Source organism: Protopterus annectens, chromosome 2.part0, assembly GCF_019279795.1.
Source record: "Protopterus annectens isolate FY-2018-M chromosome 2.part0, PAN1.0, whole genome shotgun sequence".
Taxonomy (NCBI): domain Eukaryota; kingdom Metazoa; phylum Chordata; order Ceratodontiformes; family Protopteridae; genus Protopterus; species Protopterus annectens.
This window is the reverse complement of record NC_056728.1, coordinates 778,653,873-778,671,284: the sequence shown is the minus strand read 5'-3', so window position 1 is coordinate 778,671,284 and position 17,412 is coordinate 778,653,873.

Genomic DNA, 17,412 nt, shown 5'->3' with positions numbered 1-17,412 from the left:
GTGCCCACTGACATTAATCTCCTCATTTCTGCAGGCCCCTTCGGTGTCACAGCAAGGCAGGCCATCCATGCTGGTGAGTGTGTTTAACAATACCTATACTAGTCCTGATAGTGCTAGTAATACTAGTGTAACTCAGTAGTGCTCTGTGTGTATACTGCGGGGTGTGCATGTGTGCATGTGTGCATGTGTGCCTGTGTCCACATGTGCATGTGTGCATGTGTGCATGTGTACACGTGTCCACATATGCATGTGTGCATGTGTGCATGTGTGCTTGTGTCCATGTGTGCATGTGTGCATGTGTGCATGTGTCCACGTGTGCATGTGTGCATAAGTGCATCACTGGTAACATTGTGTGGACACTGTAAACTGTGTTTCCTGTCTTCCTCCCACAGGTTCTGGTGCTGCTCTGGTGTCCTGCAGCAGGGAACCTGAATCTGGTGCCACAGGTACTGGTAATGATGATATCTGTGTAATGGTATAGGAAGGTGTGTCAGGGTGTGCAATTGGTCAGCCAATTGACAGTACACAGCTGTCAACCCCATCATTGCGCACAGTCATCCTGCCAGTACATCCTTTGTCACCATTGTCCCTAGGTGATGGACAGGATACAGTGGGCATTGACCAGGGTAATGTGGTATCTGTGGCACATGCTTCCCCACACAGCAGCCATGGGCAGGGTCCTGCGATGGTACCACACAGACAGTTGCCCATGGGTTCTCGTGGGAGCATCCGTGGGTGTACTGCCTCTGGCAGACATGCCCAAAGAGGTCTGTTAACCTCAGCTATGTTTTGGGCTGTCATGCAGGCACAGTCGTGTATGGAAAGGTACACCAGACAGGGTCTGAGGGAGCTGAGAGCATGTCGCACAGCCATGACTGACAGTATGCGTGACATCGCGGATGCTATCCATAATTTCACCAATGTCATAGACAGATGTTGTGGGGACATATTACAGCAGTTCCACAACCAAATGTCCATGAGCCAGGGCAATGGTGGGCAGTTGCGGCGTCGATGTGGCCATATGCCAGCAACAGCAGCAGCTGGCAGTCGGCGCGGATGACAACAGGCCCGCATGCGCCCCATAGTGCCAGCAGCAGCCCCAGCAATGCTGGGTCTGTGCTGTCATCGGAATGCCCCAGGAGACCACGTGCACGTGGCTCTGGACAGTCCCAACAGGGACCTGTGTCCAGTCAACACACTCCTGCTTCTGATGACAGTACCCAGTCTGGCTTAGTACCGGATACAGTCCGTAGCACCCCTGCCAGGCACAGGTACTGTGTCCGTGCCCAAAGACACTGATCTGTATGACCTGCCAGGTGCAGTCTGTGGCTGTCCACAAACCCCTGTATATGGCAGCCATGAGGTGGAACTGTGTGCGTGCATACACACATGCAAAATGTTAACACCTAGGGCTACCACATACATGCACACACTGCACCACCAGTGCCCCACCCTGTACTGCTGTCCCTCACCAACACACATACACACACATGTCAATTGGTGGTATCAGTGGCAGACTCAGGCATACCTAATTCACACCCTGTGCATATGATGAAACTGTGCCACCTCCTGCAATCTCCAGCATCAGTGCAGGAACAGGTAAACACGTTGCTGATGCACAGGGTGACTACATAGAAGTGTATTAGTAGTATCATGTTGGTAACAGTACAGTGTGCTGATATGACTGTGTGTATAGCCCAGCATGCCTGATGCAGTAACCGTATGACTGTCCTGAATTGTTATCTGCACCCATAGTACGTACCAAAGTGTAACAGCTGCACATTATTGCACACCGGTGGTAAGGATGTCAACAGATAGCCACATACATGGGTAGCGCAGGGGGGAACCTAATGCAAGTAGTGATATGCAATGATGGACATGTACAGTAATGGTGGCAAGTTGCCCACAACGACTATGCAATGTGGATGTTTGCGCATATTGATATGTGTGCAGTACCAATGTAATCCAAATCACAATTAACTATGACATAATATCAGTTCTACCATGGGCATCTGCACTGTGCATTCCTGGGTACATGTTGATAGTGCCTACATATTTGCACTGTTACCTACTGTTAGTGTTACCCCTTCTTTGTTGTACAATGGACTACTTCCAGCTCTGCTTACTGTAGCTTTGTTTGCATGCATGTTCGCTTGGGGTTCCCTGGAACACTGCTTCCACCTGCAATGCAGAGTTACAGTGCTTCTGTGGACTCCTAGTGATATCTGCATAGTGTACGATACGTATGTCAAGTTTACACATGACAGAACGTCACTGTCTGTCCTGTTCGCATGTACATTGCCTGTGACACATTGCACATGTCTTACCTGACATTTACCCACGTGTGCAGTCATATATACCAGTGCTATGAAACAGTAGCAGTACACCCACACATACACACCTTCAGTATGTTGTTCCCCAGTGACCCTATGTGTTGGTACTCACCATGGCAATCACACTACTAGGGTAGCATGTGCAAAGGTAACCTGTGAATCACCTCTATGGTCCAGTTGTGGTTTATGTGAGTCATGTGGCAATGTCACAGCTGCCACATGTATGCAGTCAACCATCACCCTTGGCCAGGAATGTACAACACATGTGTGGGATGCCACCACATAGCCAATCTGGGGACTGAGCACTCTGAACCCAGTAATGCCATACCCTGTCAGGTGGCATGTCATACTACAGTGACTACAATACCAGTCAGACATAGACATGCACTGACAGCAAGCTGAACACACTGGGGCATACGTGGGGACTCAGAATAGCATCCTGCCTGAGCATCACACACCTCCGCAGCTGGCACACAGGCATATGTTACGTCGGAACAGAGCACATGCCATGCATGGCACACACATCCCATGTGCCACACACTCACAGCCTGTAGGGCTACACAACACACCTGCTACAGATGTGTCAGGTACCTCTCTTGGCCACTGCAGTGGGGTCCCGCTCAACAGGCTGTACATGGTGAAGGTCACAGTGATATGCCTCTGGGGCACTATGGTCCACCACAAAACACATGCATACAGGTCGGTCAGAGGCATGGACACATATAACTCAGTCATTGACCATGCCACTATGGATGACCTGAGACATACCTCCCTGGACTACATGATAGGGAACATAGAAGGGATCTCTCAGCATGTGGCACGGGCCAGTATGAGCCTGATCTTGGTTGCCATCATACCCTCACCAGGTATGCTACCACTATATGTAGGAAGGGTGTTCTATGTCTACATTCTGCTCAGTCTCCGATGTCATTCATAGGGTATCCACTGGCTGTCAACGTGTGCTTACATGCTAGGGAAGCCACAATGATGTGCAAGGGGCAGCTTGCACGTGACACCCATGGCTCAATGTATATTGGTGAAGCCCCTTGATACACACATACTGCCTTATGCTGCAGGACACAGATTACATAGCCACCTCCATAGGTATCACACAGGATAGGACACTAAAAGTGATGCTACACAACACCAGCAGTGTACACCGCAAGATGCATGCACTGGACACTGTCCTCAGCACGGTGAACTGCAATGTCTGTGCAGTACCAGAGTCCTGATTCACGGCTCACAGGTGCAACCCATCACTGCCAGGTTATACCTCATACCATGCCTGTCATCCCCTACACATGTAACACTGGACAGGGGGGTGGTATCCCAAGGCACCACAGATACACACACCTCCAGGTTGTTGGCACAGCACAAAGCATCAGGGCCTATTCATGTGCAGCTAACAGTGTGTCGGACTGCTGTCTGGTTCATAGCCTGGCACACACAACCCTCCCATACACAGGAAACCCACCTATCCTCCATAACAACACTGGCAATATGCAAGTCTCAAGAACTGTCTTTATATGGCTGGACTGCATCCAGCCAAACATTGTGCATGAGCATTACTGTAGCTACAACACACTAGTTGAAGGGTTCCCAGCATGTGGTCACTGAATTGCAGTGGAATGACATGTCACCACTCCCACAACAGGTGGGAATATGCAGCACCTGTACATCAACTATTTGTAGACTATATGGCCCAGACCAGATGTGTATCCCCTGCTGTAGGTATTTTACCATATACACCCACACTGTATAGACACATACCGTGTGCGGCCCCTGCACAGTAAGACGCAGTCATATTGTTATGCATTGCAAATACCATTTATCCACTCGAGGCATGTGTCAGACATGGTAACTACTGCAGGTCACAGGTATTTATGTGTATGTGTCACACACATACATCATGTGTGCATTGCCATTGCTGGTTTAGGCAATGGCATGCATTGTTATGTACAAAGACCCACACAAGGTCATAATGTGTGACACAACCACACGTGGCAGTTGTGGGTTACCAAAACATACCTATCTGTACTCTGACAATGGTAATAGACCCAGTAGCAGAGTGCACTATTGGCATTACTGGCCAACTAGCCCTGTTTGGCTGTGCTGATAGTGTGGTGACATCCCCTGTGTTTACTGGGGGAATATGCAGCATCTGGTGTATTGTAGTATTTGCCAAAAGGATCTGTTCTCTCACACTTGCATTTACACACACACTACTACCCCCACACACACACACACACTTGCAGGATTCATACCCTTACCTAACTAAGTCACAACACGTAAGGGAGACGCATTAGCGAAGCGCACTATTTGGATTACTAGGAGGTTCCTCTTCTCTGGCTGTACTTATAGGGTGCTGACATCATCAGTGTTTTGAAAGGGTAATGTGCATCAGGTAGTGTGATCTCCTGATTGCCAAAACTAACATGTTTTTCATACAGAATTGCACACACACAAACTCCCCACATACTTGCCATTTGTAGGTTTCAAACCCCTACCTAACTATGTTATGGAACTTGAGAGTGACGCTGTAGCGGACTGAGCTATTCGGATTACTGGTAGGTGTTTTTTCTCCAGCTGTATGTATAGGGTGCTGACATCATCACTGTTTGGAAAGGGTAATGTGCATCATGTAGTGTGATCTCCTGATTGCAAAAAAGCACATGTTTTTCATACAGAATTGCACACACACAAACTTAACATCCAAACACACACACTTGCAGGTTTCAAACTCCTACCTAACTATATTATGACACTTGAAAGAGACGCATTAACAGAGTGCGCTATTCAAATTACTGGGAGGTTTCCCTTCTCCTGCTGTACATATAGCGTGCTGACATCATCCGTGCTGAGGTAAGGGAATGTGCATCCTGTAGAGTGCTTTCACAGTTGCCAAAAGGGACATCTCCCTCACACAGACTTGCTCACACACTAACCCCCCCTTCACACACACTGGGCAGTTGCAGGATTTAAACCCCTACTTAACTATGTTATGACACTTGTGACAGACACATTAGCAGAGCGCACTATTCAAATTACTTAGAGGTTTCCCTTCTCCTGCTGTACTTATAGGGTGCTGACATCATCTGTGCTGAGATAGGGGAATGTGCATCCTGTAGAGTGCTTTCACAGTTGCCAAAAGGGACATCTCCCTCACACAGACTTGCACACACACTAACCCCCCTCCACACACACTGGGTAGTTGCAGGATTCAAATCCCTACCTAACTATGTCATGACACTCAAAACAGACGCATTAGCAGAGCACGCTATTCAAATTAATGGGAGGTTTCCCTTCTCCTGCTGTACTTATAGGGTGCTGACATCATCCGTGCTGAGATAGGGGAATGTGCATCCTGTAGAGTGCTTTCACAGTTGCCAAAAGGAACATCTTCCTCACACAGACTTGCACACACATCAACCCCACTCACCCACACACACACACACACACACACACACACACACACACACACACACACACACACACACACACACACACTGAGCAATTGCATGGTTCGAACTACTACCTACCTATATTATGACACTTGAGGGAGATGCATTAGCAGAGCACGCTAACCGAATTACTGGGCATCTGGTCTGCACCTGCAGTATTTATAGGGTGCTGACATCTTTATTTCTACAGAGGTATGTACATCTAGTACTACCTGTCAGGTGGGGGGATAGCATATATATGCATTTGCAGCCACCTATGTCAGGGTCAGATATGCACATCACACTGGCAGGTTATGTTCTATACCATTCTTCGTGACCACAGGACCTGTAACACACAACACAACCAGTCCAGAACACCACACCCACATCCAGGACACACACTAAGCTTCCCTGGGAACAGTGCCGGGATATGCAGGTGTTCACATACACCATTCCAGTTGTTAACATCAGGTACAGGCATACTGTGTGTGAGAACTACTCAGGCCTCTACCACTTTACCCTACAGACACTACAATTTGTGGGTCCATGTGCTATGGCAGAACCACACACCACAGCCACATGGGGGAATACATATTGCACCTGTCCATCTGCAACATGGGTACTCACTGTTCCACACCAGAGGTAGACCACCATTGTTGATATCTGACCATACTCACCTTTCCCTGGACATCCATATCCCATCCCCACCCCCAGGCAAGGTTGTCACTGCACACAAACTGTATTTAGCACAAGCAGACTCTACACTTGTGAAGACTGGGGTGGGCGACTTCAAAGGACCCATGCTGGGGGACTATACTGGCCACTCAGCATATTCCTTGACAATTGCATTCTATGAGCATGTGTATGGTTTGCATTGATCATGCTATCCCACATATACCCATGACTGCTCCACAACAAGACACCTGCCAGGTGTACTCCAGCCATATATGAGCCGTCCAACAGACAGAGTGAGCTAATACATTGCAGAGCTGTAGCCCACAGAGGGAGGACATCTGTGAACAGTTCCGGCATGACACTTCATTCCCACATAATCATCACAACACAGTGTTGACAGTGGAATTGTCCAGACAATGCAGATAGGGCTCCCCTCAGTCTGTTATTGATGGCCACTTACTGTTAGGGATCCTCAGCAACCCTCTTCCAGCACACACCAACAACATGGCTGTGGCTTAGCACATTCAAACCCTGGGATCTCCACTGTGCCCCTGCTTGACAGAGGCACAGCTCACTAGCCTCACACGTTGCCTTATGTGACCTACTTTACAGTGGCACAGTAGCCTACTGTACTGGGGATGCAGATGCCAAGCACACTCTGGCTGAGCTGTCATTCCCTAGGACAACAAGCCTAGTATTGACCTCTACACCCATATGTTCAATTGTCAGATGCACAATATTTGTTGTGCTGTTCTACTGTTTGCAGGTCTTTATTGCCATAGTATTCCCTGTTCCTATGACCAACTTGTGTATCTGTGGAAGATGTTTGCATATGATGGCGATCCACTATATCACTTATGTCTCTGTAGTCATTTACTGTGTGCACTGGGCAGATTGCTGTGTTGTGGTTGGTTCCTGGAATGACATGTACAAATACCAGATATGTGTGGCCAACTGCTAAACGGAGATATGGCCTAAGTGTGTGAGCATGCCCAGTTCAGCCTTTCCATGGCATGTTGTCTGACATATGCCTCATTAATCAAAGTGTGCGAGCATGCCCAGTGTGAGCTTTCCATATGTTGCACTCTGAAGTCCACCACATATTTGGGTGTGTGTGAACTTCAACAATATCTCACATTTATGGTTGTGTGTTGGGTGTCATGTTGTGTACTAACTGGCCAACTGCTCAGTGTCTGCTACAACAGGGATTATACTGTGCCTGCAGGGATTGCATGGGATACTTTGCAGACAGCTGTCAACATACTTTCATAATGACCTAACACTGTAGTACCGTATAGTGTACTGGTTCAGTACTTTCACTGTGGTGGACAGTATCCTGGGCTTTAGTCCTATCACTGCTTGACATCTTCATAGTGTGCACAACAGACTGTGTAGGGGCCAGTTGTGCACATATGACCATGTTGCATTATGTTCAGATATGGACTACCTACACCAGGCTCGTCCAACATTGGTAGTGTATTCCACAACATAGGTGGACATTGGCAAATACTAGCGATGTTCCCTAGGCCATTTCTGATGCTAGTCACAGGGTGTGTTTGTCCTTCAACACACATTGTAACTGGAGTTTGCCATGACATATGTCATGGTTGGTATACTGTGCCTCCATCTACCTCTGACATACCAGTGATACCCAGGGTTAACCTACCATCTCCCATCCACTCATCGGGATTCCTCTTGAGGGGTGTCGATAGGTGACTCTCTGGCTAACCTGTACCGGGAGTCTACTCAAGAGTGGGGGTGCCTTCTGTGTTATGGATCATTCTGTACAGCTTGTCCTATGTATGTCAGTGCTGGGGTTCAGGTCTCTCATGTGCATAGCTCACTGCCATTCAGATTGTACAAGGTGCAGCATGTTCATTGATTTCAGGTTGGACATGGCTTCATACATCAGGCACAGCTTGCCTGTAGCTGGGCAGTATGGCAGTGTGTGGGTCTGCAGTTTGTTTACTCAGGCAACACATGGCATCTGTTCATGCTCTTTGCTACTCCTGGTGGGGTACTGTTGTGGACTTTACAGTTGATGGAGGTGTCTGCTGAGGTATATCCCACAGGGGCTATTGTAGTCAATTGTGACGCTGATGAAGGATGACTGCAGAGCCACAGTGACCTCCCCTTATCTACATCTGACAACCTTCATGATTGGGTGGGTATATGGTATGTTTCTGAACACTACAGACACATGTTTGTCAAGTGCAGGATATCTATCACCTTGTGTCCCCAGGTCTCTCATTACATGTTAGGTACATAATGGGTTAACACCTGTGTGGTAATTTGTGGGCACTTACTGTATATCCATGGTGGTTGTCTATCCACAGTTCTGCAATTAGCTTGCTGACATGGCTATGGCTCCAGTTGTCTGTTTGTAGGTGGCCCTTTTGTGGGTTGCTTGTGTCAGCTGGGGGTCGGATATGGTGGGCTGTTTGTACTCCTCTGCATACATGTTCAGTCACAGTCCTTCCATGTTGGCCTATACCTATGGGACATATATACAGAATGGCGGGGCAGGACCAAGCCTTGTGGGATGCCACTCATATCTGCTTTGTAGTCTGACATGGATGCAGCATGTCTGACCATGTCAGTTCTGTCCTCGGTCTGGTTTGCAACCCCTCTACTGACATAGGGGTATATATTTAAGCTGGTGAACATATCCATACTGAACTCGTAGGGTATTGTCTAGAAGCATATGCACGGTCCAGCTACACTGTATGGACCACATTGCCCTCATCAATGACCTTAATGACTGCTTCAAATGGGTCAAACATGTTTAGGGGCAGGATCTGCAGTTACGACAGCCACACTGTGTAGGGTCCAGTATCAGTAGGTCCACGATAGCTTTATGTCTGCGGTACATACTGATCCTTTCCATAGCTGTGCAGACCAAGCTTGTCAGGATCCTGGGGTGGTAGTTTGCAGTATCCATTCAGGCAACACCTTTGTTGTGAAGGACCACTGTTGTTGTACACTGCTCTTTGGGTACATATCCTGTGGTAAGGCTGACATTGGGCAGTAGTGTGATTTGGCATTCCATTATTCTTGGAGTCCATGTTGGCCTCAGCCCAGGACACCATCACATACCTTTGCTGCTGTGTGTTTTGCTTTGCAGATGATGGCTGTTACCTCAGCATCTGCAATGTCAGGGGACCAGCAGTCTGCTGGGATAGATATTTTGCATTCTGGGGGGCGGGGCAGTTTGCACTGCACCTGTCAGGTTGTATGTTAGCAATATGTGTGTGTGTTTGGTATGTTGTTTGTAATATCTGTGTGATTACTTCTTTTGGTTAAACATTTTCCAACAAAGGGCCCGGGTGCCCTTTTTTTTAATTTGTATTTAAACCAAGGTTTTTAAAAAAATTTTGTTTTCCCATTTGGGGGTTTCTAAAAGGCCACGGGGTTTTTTAATTTCCTAAAAATGATTTTATTATTTTTTTATTTTTGAATTTAGTTAGATCTTCCAATCCCTTTGATTAATTTCCCTAAGTTATAGTTGTGTTGGAACCAGCTTGGGCTTTTAAGTTTTTTCCCTTAATTAGTGCTTTTGAATCGCATGGCTCATGTTTTTTAACATGTTTGGGGGGTTTTTTTTCCTTCTTTGGGCTCTTGGGTGGGAGCCTCGGATCCTTGGGGGGGCCCCCTGGGGAAAAAATTTTTTTATGTTTTCTTTTTGCGGGGGGTTTTTTAATTTGTTCAACTTTTTTGGCAATTCTGTGGGTTCCCCCTGGTTTACCTCATTGTAAGGTGATTACCAGTGTCCTGTACAATTTGTATCTTCTTTCATGGGTTCATCTAGGCTTCCACCCCGGGCATTGTCCAACCTGGTGTGGTCTTTGTTTGTGTTTTTGGCCAAGGATTTTCTTTTTGTCGTCTGGTGTGACACAGTGAAGACCCCCGTATGATGGTTTTTCCTCTGGCTTTCCCGTTGAGTGTCTAGGCTTGCCTAAAGGTTGGGGGGCCCCGGGTGTGGGGGCCCCTTGGGTTTGTTTGTCCCCCCAGAATTTTTCTTATGTTTGGGTACATTGTAGTCTTGGGGATTTTGTGGTGGAGTGTCCTTCTCCCGTGTTGGACATGGCCTTTTTCACAACATAAGTTGTGTGGGTCTGTGACTGCATTCAGCTGGTTCACAGCCAGGCGCTATGATTTTGACATTTATCCTCTTGGTGGGGTACCTTTGGGGTTTCCCCTATTTAGGTACTCCCATTTCTTGTTGTTATGGGTGGCAGCAGCCAGTGCCTCGTTATGGAAATTTTTTTTGTTGTAAAATTGCAATTTAACATTTTGGGTGTGTTCAATGCGATTACTGTTCTTTGTCCCATCCCCGATTACCCTTGATACATAAGGTTTCACCATGTTAATTTTTTTTCCTTTTTATTTGGGGGCTTCTTGTATTCCAGGATTCTTGGTCTTTTGGGGTTAAGGGGGGTCCGCATCTCAACGTACACATTTTGCTATTATTGGGGGGGGCTCCCCTCTTTGTGAGTCGTTCCTGGCCATTTTGGTTATGGATTCCCCCCGATTTTTCCAGGTTTGGGGGCCTATAATGTGGTATCCCGGTTTTGTGCTATATGGGTTGGGGCCTTTTTTATGCCCAGACATCATTTTTCCTATGGGGAAATGCCCCAGGGCATATTCAGTTTACCATTGGATTTTTGGGATTCCCATGTTTTTTCCCCTTTTTTTCAGGGGGTGGGTATCTTTTCTTTTCCCACAAATTTTTGGAGTGGCAAAATTTCCGTACCAAGCACAGGGGAAAGGTGGACCCCGGGAAAAAATGGTTAGTGCCTTGGGGGGGGGGGGGGGGGGGGGGGGGGGGGGGGGGGGGGGGGGGGGGGGGTGGGGAGGGGGGGGGGGGGGGGGGGGGGGGGGGGGGGGGGGGGGGCGGGGGGGGGGGGGGGGGGGGGGGGGGGGGGGGGGAGGGGGGGGGGGGGGGGGGGGGGGGGGGGGGGGGGGGGGGGGGGGGGGGGGGGGGCGGGGGGGGGGGGGGGGGGGGGGGGGGGGGGGGGGGGGGGGGGGGGGGGGGGGGGGGGGGGGGGGGGGGGGGGGGGGGGGGGGGGGGGGGGGGGGGGGGGGGGGGGGGGGAAAAAAAAAAAAAAAAAAAAAAAAAAAAAAAAAAAAAAAAAAAAAAAAAAAAAAAAAAAAAAAAAAAAAAAAAAAAAAAAAAAAAAAAAAAAAAAAAAAAAAAAAAAAAAAAAAAAAAAAAAAAAAAAAAAAAAAAAAAAAAAAAAAAAAAAAAAAAAAAAAAAAAAAAAAAAAAAAAAAAAAAAAAAAAAAAAAAAAAAAAAAAAAAAGGTTGGGGGCCTTGGACCCCCAAAGGGGGGGTTTTCCCATTACAGGGGGACTTTTGGGATTATCCCACAATTCTTCCATTACCCCGTTTGGTGGCCCCCCCCTTTTTTAACCAAATTGCCCAAAGAAAATTTTTTTTCTTTTTTTTAGGGACTTTCCACATCAGTTTGGAGGGTGCAACCTATGCTTTACACATGTTTTTCACTGTGGTATTCTGGCCAGGGACTGGGGTCGGGATGTGTATATCCAGTGTGATTACTCTATGGTCTGGTCTTACCAGTGAGGGATACACTTGTCATCTTGCCATCCAGTACACATGTTGCTGATTATCACATCCAGCATGCTTACCCCTCTTGTGGGAGTGGTACGGTGTTCCTGGGCATTTTGGTTTATGGATTCTGGGAAATTTTCTCCGACTGTGTTGGTGCTACTATAATGCTCCCGGTGTATGTCTGGGTATTTTCAGTCAAGCATTATAATGTGGTTTGGGGGGCTTGATATATTCATGTATTCCAACATAGACCAGGTGCAGTTCCTGGTATTAGGACAGTAGTCTGCAGCAGGCTATATACTGGGAGGCAGTTTTAGCCATTGGTATTTGACCATGGCTATTCCATGCTGCTTCTTGTTGTGGTACCAACATGGGGGTGTGGTTATCCTTGACATTTATTGCTAGTCACCCTCCTTTTGTAGCTTGTTCCATGTTTTGCGGCTGTACAGCACAGTATGAGGTGTGACCTGGTAGTGTTAGGGTGCTGATGTGAGCCTTGACCCAGTTTTCTATTACAGGACTGATATCTACATTCTCCATACTGTGTGCATTTACACTGCACAGATATTGCTGTTTAGACTTCTGGCATTGGGTAGCATTACATCTAGGTTCCTATCCCTTGTGGTACCTATGAAGGTGGGTTTGTGTTTTGAGACTTACCTATTCAGGGCATGCTGTGGGTACTGCCAGCCTTTGCCAGTCTCCATGGGGCCTGGACTGATAGGTGCACGCCACCCCTAGCAGGTGGTGCATCATGTCATGCTCCGCATGTCTTCCCAGGCTGGAACACATTGGCTCCCCTTTGACTAACTGCATTACTTCAGCCAGTTATTGCTATTTATCATCCCATCGTCATTTTGTGGCTTCATGCTTGGTGAGGGTGGATGTTAGTCAGGGTCCTCAGGTGTGCATATAGTACATGGTGTTACATTACTTAACACATGGCATTCATGCCTCAGGTGGTGCTGCAGAGCTGCCTCTGTCGGATGCACATATTACACTCCCTGTACATGTTTGTGAGCAGGTCATGTCATTTTAGGCATCCCTATTATTATTTGAGTGAGTCAGAGGGGTATCATTCCCAGGGTTCCTACTGAGCCAGTGTATGTGCTATGCGTTGCCTCTTTGCCAAGGCCAATGCATACTGGGCATGCCTCCTTCTGCCTACTGGGGCAGGCTCAGGTTGTTCCTCCTCCGAGTCACGCTCTGCCTGTGATGGCCTTGGCAATGGTGGGGGGCTGTTTGGCCCAGCCCTATGCTGGTCCTGCTGCAGCTGTTTTCGCAAGATCATATTATGTAGCATAGCACATACCATGACAATTTGGGTACATGTAGTTGGTGTGTACTGCAAGGCTCCACCAGATGTGCCCAGACACCGGAACCATGACTTGAGCAGCCCAAACACACGCTCTATTACATTACATGTTTGTGCATGTGCCTCATTATGGCGTTCCTGTTCAGGTGTGTGTGCGTTTCTGATGGGTGTCATCAGCCACAGCTCCAGTGCATAACCTGCATCCCCCACTAGGTGTCCGTGTGGGATGTCCCCATTGGAAAATGTCTGGTACAGCTGTGTCAAATGCCAGATGTGGGAATCATGGTAACTCCCAGGGCAGCCAGCACACACATTCATTATTATGCCCTGGGCATCACACATGACCTGGCAGTTGATGGAGGGGAAGCCCTTGCGGTTAATGTAGGCCCTACCCCGCTCACTGGCTGGTGCTTTGATGCGTATGTGCGTGCAGTCCTACCTCAGGGTATTCCGCTATTTGCTGGAAGAGATGCATATTGCTGGCCAATACCTCACGGGCATTGGGGAAATATACATGATCACCGACATGTGCTGACAGGGCATCCAGGAACTGGTGCAGTACCCTGGAGTTTGATGCCTGTGATATCCCCATCATATCACCAGTTGGTTTCTGGAAAGTACCTGTTGCTAGTATTCTTAGGCCAACACATACCTTGGTTTCCACTGGGATGGGTTCCCCTCTGTTGGTTCTGTGTGCGAGGCGTGGCCTGCACAGCTCAACTATTTGTTGCAGGAGCTCTCTGTCCACTCTATAGTGCTCTACTATCTCCAGCTCATGTAACCCGTGGTAGGTGACCCTGGGCCTGTACACTCTTCTCCGTCTCCTCACTGTGGGTTGTCTGGCACCATCTGCATTGTCACCACCCTCAGCAAGTCGCCTATGTCTCATTATGACAGCTATGGCAGCCCCTAACATTTCTGTTCTGAGTTCAGCTTTTTCAGTTTTCACTTCTATTAGCTTACTCCTGCCTTGCAGTGTCTCTTGAGAGAAACATCCTGCACTGCTGTTTGCAGAGTTTTAAGTGCTGGGCTGGGCTACTATTCTGCCTGTGTAATTGCCTGCTTATAATTGTTTTCACCTGCTAGCTCCAGCAGTATTCCCTGCTAGTTTCCTACTAATTCTGTTGCTTCCTTTTTCCTTTCTGTTTCCTCAGGGGGGAGCAACGTGCATACCAGCAGAAACACGCTCACAGTGGCTTACACATGCGCACACATGCTTACACGGTTCAGAATCTGCTTATTCAGGTTAAAACATGCGCACACCAGCGCAAACAGTCTTACAAGTCTGCCAACAGGCTCCCACATGCTCAGTCTGCCCTACACGCGCGCACACCAGTGCAAACAGTGTTAAACATCTACCAACACGCTCCCACATGCTTAGTCTGCCTTACACGTGCGCACACTACCCTACTCGTGCTTCATGGTGCGCACACGTGTGCATGCACGACCAGCCAGAAACTTTAGTGTAAGTAACAGTGTACACCACCCATTTCTTGACTTTCCCAGACTTATCTTGTGGCACTCCTCTTTCCCTGATCTGTGTCTGTCATCTGTCATGTTACACTGACCTCCAATGAACTGCATTTCTTTCTACCATTCCCCCCTGTGATGTCACCTATCTCCTACTCTATTCCTCCCCCTTATGTATCTCTTACACTACTCAGACTGTGCTCATTTGCTATGTGACTGTGAGATTCAGTATCCTAACCTTCATTTACATGAGATTGCCTACTAATGCTTAGTTACATGTCTTACACTCAGCTTCCCCCCTTAGCAACCACTACACGGTGGCCATGTTGTTTTTGGTCTGCTGGTCCCTGCATTGTCATTCCATGTATTGCATAAAACCCACATTTGTGGGTTTATAACCTTCAGTTTTATGTTTTATACAGCGCAGCCCGTTATATACTACGTAACTAGACGTGCATGTGGCCAAACCATGAAACACAAACAACTTATTAGTAATTGGATGTTTAAAAGTATTATTAGCACCTCATGTGTTCCGGGGCATAGTAAAGGCACAACTTATATGAGTAAGCAGATTAAACACTACTGAGGCAGTCTTCTCTAGACAAATGGATGAAACATGTGATGAATTTAGTAATAGTGGATATTCTCAAACTTTATTGACCAGTATAAGAGAGGACATACAAAATAATAGGCATATTTTATATAAACCTATATTTAATACAAATGACGAGATTGATATTAACATGCAGGAGCGTTCATCTGATGACGTGAAATTGAGGTTTATTACCTCCTATAATGCTAAATCCCATATTGTTAAGCGTGTGATTAGTAAGTATTGGAGGGTTCTTTTGGCACAAGATGATATTAGGGCATTAGTAGGCAGCAGACCACTCTTTACCTATAGAAATAAAAAATCTTTAAAATATTTATTATGCTATAAGGATTTTGTTAATAATGTTGATGATTTTTCTAGAAAGAAGAGTAAGGGCACATTCTGCTGCTACAATTGTAGTTGTTGTGGTGACATTGTACCTACTGTTGGTGATAAGTTGAGCTCTAATAATACGTTTAAACATCCAATTACTAATAAGTTGTTTGTGTTTCATGGTTTGGCCACATGTACGTCTAGTTATGTAGTATATATAGCAACGTGCATTGCATGCCCTTCATTTTATGTTGGGAAGACAACAAGGAAGCTCAAGGAGCGTATTATAGAACACAAGTCCAACATTAGGAGACAATGTGATAATAATGCCCTTTATAAGCATATAAAAGAACAAGGGGGAAATCATACATTTAAGTTTAGAGTCATAGATATGTTAGATAAACCACTTAGGGGAGGGGATTTATGTAATCTTTTGGATGTAAGGGAATATGAATGGATTGTACGATTGTCAGCTGATATTACTCCAGGTCTGAATGCAGCTGTATCTTTAAAGCCAATATTAGTTAGAATACAATACACTAAACTGAAATAAGTGTTTTAAATAATATTCTGTATTTTATCATATTTCATATAGGCTAACTATGGTTAAGTCATGTTTTATGTATTATATATATGTACTATATGTGTGTAAATTGTTTTTTTCCAAATTTATGTAGTTTTGTATATTTAAAGAATGAATATGGTCATATGACTTTGGCTGCAGGTCATGTGATGTATTATGGGCGTATTTAAATAGATTTTTTAGTGAACCTTATGTTAATCATTGAAAAAGGGTGTTTACCCGAAAGCTTTGTGTTTGATAAAGGTGGATTTTTTATTCAACTGATTTTGGTATTTTTTTATATGTGAGCTTGTCTATAATCCCAGAATGGGAAATGGTGTCGAAAGTCTTTGCGAGGTCTAGGTAGGCTGTGTGGACCTCCTTTCCCTCATCTAAAGCCTTGGTAAGTATCTCAAAGAAGTCCACCAGGTTTAGGAGGCATGATCTGCCCTTAACAAATCCAAACTGGGTAGGGTCCAATGTTTGGAGGTTCCCAATGTCTCTGTTAATGAGTTCCATGATGATGTGCTCCATAGCCTTGCAGACCAGGCTAGTCAGGCTTATAGGGCGAGAGTTCCCAGGGTCCGCTGTGGCTCCACCTTTGTGGAGCAGGATAATTGTTGCTGTGCACCACTCTATGAGTACGTAGCCTGTGGAATGAAGAAGACAAGGATGTAAATTGATAAAAAAGTGGAAGAGAATAGAAGTAGTACAAAGCAAAGATTTTTTTCGGAAAGAAAAAATAAATGTCAGTGTGCAGTCATCACAAAAACGTATAGGACATCTTTAAAAAAAGAAAAGAATTAGCCTGGTATGGAACAATAGCTATGATTTTGATTAAAGGCAAAGCAATGCCTGTAAATGGGCTTCTTCTCCAAGGAGACAAACTGACAATTGAGTAGAAATAGCAGTAAAGAAAAGTGATGAAGGTGCAAAAGAAAGATTGCAGGGTGCTCCCCAATACAAAGTAGGAAAAGGTGTGCAATCAGAGAGAATGTTGGAAAGCAAATAATATGCATAACTTATTATAACGCAACATATAAGAAATCATGAGAGAATATAGAATGCTAGATATGGAGTGGCAATAGTTAGAGAAATGGTTAAGGAAAAAAATAAAAAG